Source organism: Solanum tuberosum, unplaced genomic scaffold, assembly GCF_000226075.1.
Source record: "Solanum tuberosum cultivar DM 1-3 516 R44 unplaced genomic scaffold, SolTub_3.0 scf00219, whole genome shotgun sequence".
NCBI classification, from domain to species: Eukaryota; Viridiplantae; Streptophyta; class Magnoliopsida; order Solanales; family Solanaceae; genus Solanum; species Solanum tuberosum.
Genome location: NW_006239145.1, coordinates 1,057,791 through 1,063,790, shown reverse-complemented (window position 1 = coordinate 1,063,790; position 6,000 = coordinate 1,057,791).

The following is a 6,000-nucleotide window of genomic DNA, read 5'->3' as shown; positions in this document are numbered from 1 at the left end:
TGTGGGTGACCAATTTGTGTGATGAAAAATTTAAGGGTTTGTGGAGATTGTCATACTGCAATCAAACTCATATCAAATACACTGAACAGAATGGTAGAAAGCCACTTGCCTGAAGGTAAAAAATACTTTTATTAGTTGTGTATCCGATTGGAAAACTTTAGGTACGGATGTGAACATGTCTACTCAAGTGGAATAATAATTTGTCCCTGACATAGCTAGGTGGGATAGTAGTAGTCAAGTGGATGCAGGGGTAGACCAACTCTACACTATAACAAGAGATAATCAACATGTATTTGTCTACTTCTGGGATCACCACTCAGCCCTTCAATAACTACTAGGCACTAGGGAGCTCTCTTGATAATTTTTGCTGGTAGTGGTTTTCCAGGTTTTTGATACAATTCAGAAATAAATAACTATCTCATGAGTCTAACAGTCACCAAGTATATTCTACCTAGATCTTAAGACGGACATAAAGTCTAAATATCAATTGCCAAATCTTCTCATTTTGTTCCTTTCCCAGTTGTTGGTTTCGGTTTTATGCTTTGGTTCACTTCCAGAGCTACCAACTATGTCGCCATCAGTGTTGAAGCAAGCAACTGCTCTCTATAAATAAAATATTTTATAAATGAGCACTCCTCCCCTGAACATTTGCTTCATCTATAAGGCTGGATCATACTATATACTATATATATATATATATATATATATATATATATATATTGCAAACATCAAGGTGAGTATGTGTTTTACCTCAATGCTTGCTTTTTGGCCTTGTAAATTGCCTATTCAAAACGACCTGAGATGTAACTCAACAAGTATAGTTGTCAAGGAAAAAAAAGTCAATTATAGTCAACATTTTCTCACCAGAGCATTTAGGCAACATTTTGTCACTAGAGCTAGTATCCATTCTGGTTTGCATACTAGGATGACACCTATTTTTGGACATGATGATCTGGTAAAGCGTTCCTGCATCAGTTTCTTCAAGATTTTTAAGGTGTTAGACAGAGTTCTTTTGCACGTAATATACCTTTAAGCATTGAGCGAGAGAAAAAACAGTGAATCAACATACCCAAGAGTGATTTAATCGTGGCTTGAGCAGCTACTTGCTTTGCCATTTGCTTGCTCCCAGCTAACTCACCTTTGTAAGTTTTGTTGGGTTTAGCAAGGTATGAATGGGAAATAGTGAATGGGAAATAAAAAGAGAAAATGGAAAGTGGAAGAACCATTGAAAATGGGGGAACCAATTTTGGAGGGAAAATGAAAAGTCATTGCAAAAGTGCAAATGAATAGTAATTTTTATCATATCGGTAGAAGAGAGGAAATTGTTGTCCTTATATTAGGAAACACTTCCTTTAGTTCTTAAAGGGTTAAGAAGAAGGTGCCCCCTCGCGCCGTCGTCGTCGCTCACTCGACCTCGGCTTCGGATTTTGATGTGATTGATTGATAATATTTTTGGACAAAATTTATTTAATCAATCTTGTTAAATCATTTCCTTTCTCTTATAAATTAATTCAGAATGTTGGTTAACTAACAGAATTAATTTGGTGGAGTGTGTAGTTGGGATTTCGGGTATAGGTTGGGGGGGTTTTAGACCATTTTCTCTTAGTTAAATAACAAAATTAATTTCGCAACGAATTATTTGAAAGTCGCGCGTAACGGTTGTTCCTTCCGAAAAGTCGTTACTTTTCCCAAAGGACACAATGTTCTGGAAAAAATGGGTCTTTCTGAACAGACGTGTTCCTTGCTGCATATGACTATAAATAAGAGATCTTTTTCGTTTTTTCAAACACTGAAATTTTTTTCCTCTCTGCATACATTTTCTCTCATAAATAAAATTGTCGATCGACTGAGTCTGTGTGTGCTCTTGTTGCTGTTCTTGCGTTCGTTGAAGTTATTGAAGTTTGAGGTACCGCTACTTCTTTGACAGGTTAATCCGTTTTATCTTGGGAGAAATTAATCTGCAACCTCGGGTACAGTGAGGGGATTAAATTTCTTAAGGAAACACAGTGGTTTTTGTGGACTCGGATTAAAATTCCTTCTGTCTATTTCATTTTTTTTCTGTTTCTGTATTTCTGATTAACCTGAATACAGGAGATAACAAGTTTTGCCTCCCAACACAAAGTGACAAATTAAGTGAAATATCTCTAGCATCAATTTTGTTGTGAATGCATTCATAAGCTATTTTTGCTACTGCCTGCTCTGCTTCTTTCTTCGTGGGATATGTTGACTTGGATTCATATTCATATCCATCAACCAAAACCTTTGCTCTGAACTTTGGGGCATGTGGAAAACCTTCATTAACTGTTTCATAAATTGAAAGTTGTTTGACATTTTTTTGTGTGTACTCTTGTAGTTGATTCTTGTACATTACTTGTGCCGGAGGAACTGCAAATAAATTATACCATTAATATAATGATTGAATACAAAAAAATGCGTTATAAACATGAATTAACCTAAAAAAGTAATGGTGAGTGAGAAGAAAGTTGAAATGAGAGATGCATACTGGAAGTAAATTTGGGGAACTCCATATTTGCTGAAGATGCAATTCTTTGAAAAACTAAAAATGGAGTCTTGAAGAGTATTAACCCTTTATCATGGCTTTGTACAACACTTACTTTGCATGAGAACTGAGAAGGAGAATCATTTTGTACAATAACACTACTTTTTTTCTTTTTTCCTGAATGTACATTGTCAGAATTAGATATCATATAAGCATAACATATAATAGCAGGCAAATTATTTTATTTGCAAAATTACATATTCCATATTTTAAATAATTTTATCTACAAATATCAATTGAATGATCAGATAGTATAAAAAATCTATATATTGATAGTGTACAAATTCAATGAATAAATGTGCTTCACGCTCGCAAGGGCGAAATGAGTGGTTGAGAAGTGTATCTCCCATGTGGGAGACCTAGGATATCCATCCTCATCGATGGGGCTTGCAGTTTTTATCTCATTTGTAGTTTGCGAGTTGTTACACAGTAATTAGGTTACCACAAAGTACTCACTACAGAATGTTCATCCGAAGAATAGAGGTTCCTGGTTTACTTGAGAGTTCCAAAAAAATGTGTTTTATTATAATGGCAAGTTCTAAAATGGAATCAACTTGCTTTGGCATTTTTTCCCTATTTCGCAGTAGTAGTTATACACTTGTACTCCCATTTTAGAAAAAGAGTACAATATTCGAGCATTTGATAGTAACAATATCCAAAAATACACCAAATGCATGCATAGTTCAAATACAATTTTTTTTTTTACCTAAAGCGAAGGTTAAATGTATTTTGTCAAATATCACAAAAATTAAAATAAATTATTGCTAATAATTGCAAAACTAAAATTATTATCCTTAAATAATTAATCAAAGAGGAATATTTAAATAAATAAGATTAGAATAACACTCTTGGTTAAAGGAGGAGCGCCGTGCTTACAATTTTTTTTTTCCATTTTATAACTAAGAAGAGTGTTGAACATCCAAAGACGATGACAACAACAATGACAACAAATAAACATCATAGCTAGTGAAATCCCACTAAGTGGGATTTGAGTTGGGTAGAGTAATGTAAACAAACCTTATCACTATCTCGGGAAGATAGTGAGGTTGTTTTCGAAAAACACTCGGCTCGAGTGTAACAAATCCAAACACAAAAGAAGAGAACAATATAGAAAAGTTATTAGCAGTATATAAAAGATACTATAACATCCAATTCAAACAAAGCTGAGTCAAATCTTTCAAAGTGAGTTCATGATCCCACTAAACTTGACAAGCATCATGTATATTTCTATCAAGATATTAAGACAGACATTTAAATTCCAAGTATCAGTTGTCAAATCTTCTCTTTTTGTTCCTTCTTTCGTTACTTCTGTCCACTTGAACTTTCAAATAGGCTCTTAGTTGAAGCTTCGCCATTACTTGAAAGAATCAAAAGACCTACTTGATGAGTTTCCTTATGAATGAGTTTGTATATTTGTCTCATCTTCATTTTTTAATTCTCACTTGAATTATTTGTAATATGTTGTTGTTGTTGTTGTTGTTATAGTAGTAGTATGGTATGTGCATGGGGTGGGAATGTGGAATGGGACTATGAAAATTAGGTGTATCGAAGTCAACATATTTTATATATACATAAAAATAAAATCTGATTTGCTTGCTTAATTCATGTTTTTAATGTTTTTTTATGTGTATTGAGTCCATTATTATAGTATAATCAATTTCTTTTCAGTTGCTGCGATATACAAAAATCAATTACAAGAGTACACACAAAAAGCTGGGAAAAGGTTCCTAATTTATCAATCTTTTAATGAGGGTTCTAAAAACTTTCCAAAACATAGAGCTAAAGTGTTGGTGGATGGTGTTGAATACAAATCCAAGTTGACATTCAACAAAAAATCAAGCTGAGCAGGAAGTTGCAGAAGTTGCTTGTGAATCCATTATTCATCAACAAACTGAAGTTGAAACTTTTCCATTTTTTTAAGAGGTACTCACTCTACACTTGATGCACCAATCTGAATAGTGCGCTAAAGATTCATTTTTGCTCAAAATTGTACTATTTTGTGTGTGTGTGTGTTTTTTAAAGGACCTTACGTTGTGCAAATATATTCTAAATGAATTTTCCTTCAAGAAGAAAATGAAGCCTAAATATAATATGAGATGTCATGCAAAACGGCAAAGTTTAGTTTTTATTTGCCAGCTTACTTTTGGTGGTAAAACATATATAGGTAAAGAAGCAGGGAATAAGAAAATGGTTGAGCATTTAGCTGCTCGAACCGCAATCGAATCTCTACGTGTATGTTTATTTTTTATTTTTTTTATCTGCTCGAACCGCAATCGAATCTCTACATGTATGTTTATTTTTTATTTTTTTTATCTCAATGCTTAAATGAATATATATTATGCATAAAAGAACGTTAGTCTAACCCCTTAAAAATCTCAAAGAAATGAATGCAGATACTCTTTCATCAATAATCATGTCCAAAGTTAACTCTGATGATCATTTGCCTAAATGCTTAGGTGAGAATTGAATTAATCACGATTATATTTGATTATTTTTGAAAAATTACATATACTTGTTGAGTCACATTTCATGCATGTTCTTTTGAATATGTAATTTAGCCTCCTGACAACAATGTCAAATAGTAACAATATTTAAAAAATACACTAAATGCATGCATAGTTCAAATACAATATATATTTTTTTTTTACCTAAAGGGAAGGTTAAATGTATTTGGCCAAATATCACAAACTCTAAAATTTTGTTATTACTAATAATTGCGAAATGAAAATTATTATCCTTAAATAATTAACTAAAGAGGAATATAAAATAAATAAGATTAGAAAAACTCTCTTGGTTAAAGTAGGAGCTTTGTGGAGCGATGTGCTTACACTTTTTTTTTTCATTTTATAACAACGAAGATTGTTGAACATGCAAAGACGATGACAACTACAACAATAAGTCAATAACATGCCCAGTAAAATCCCACTAGGTGGAGTTTGAGATGAGTATAGTGTAAACATACCTTATCACTATCTCGTGAAGATAGAGAGGTTGTTTACGAAAAACATTCGGCTTGAGTGGAGCAAATCCAAACACAAAGAAGAGAACAATATAGAATTTTTTTTAGCAGTATATCAAAATACTATAAGATCCAATTCAAACAAAGCTGAGTCAAATCTTGCAAAGTGAGTTCATGATCCCACTAAACTTGACAAGTATCATGTATGTTTTTATCAAGATATTAAGACACATTTAAATTCTAAGTATCAGTTTCCAAATCTTCTCTTTTTGTTCCTTCCTTCATTGTTTGTGTTGGCGTTACGCTTATGTCAACTTGAACTTTCACCTTGTAAATTGCCTATTCAAAACAACATGCCTGAGATGTGACTCAACAAATATATATAATTATAAATAAAAAAAATCAATTATAATCGCGATTATCTTAATTCTCACTTGAGCATTTAGGCAAACAATCATCATAGTTAACTTTGGACATGATT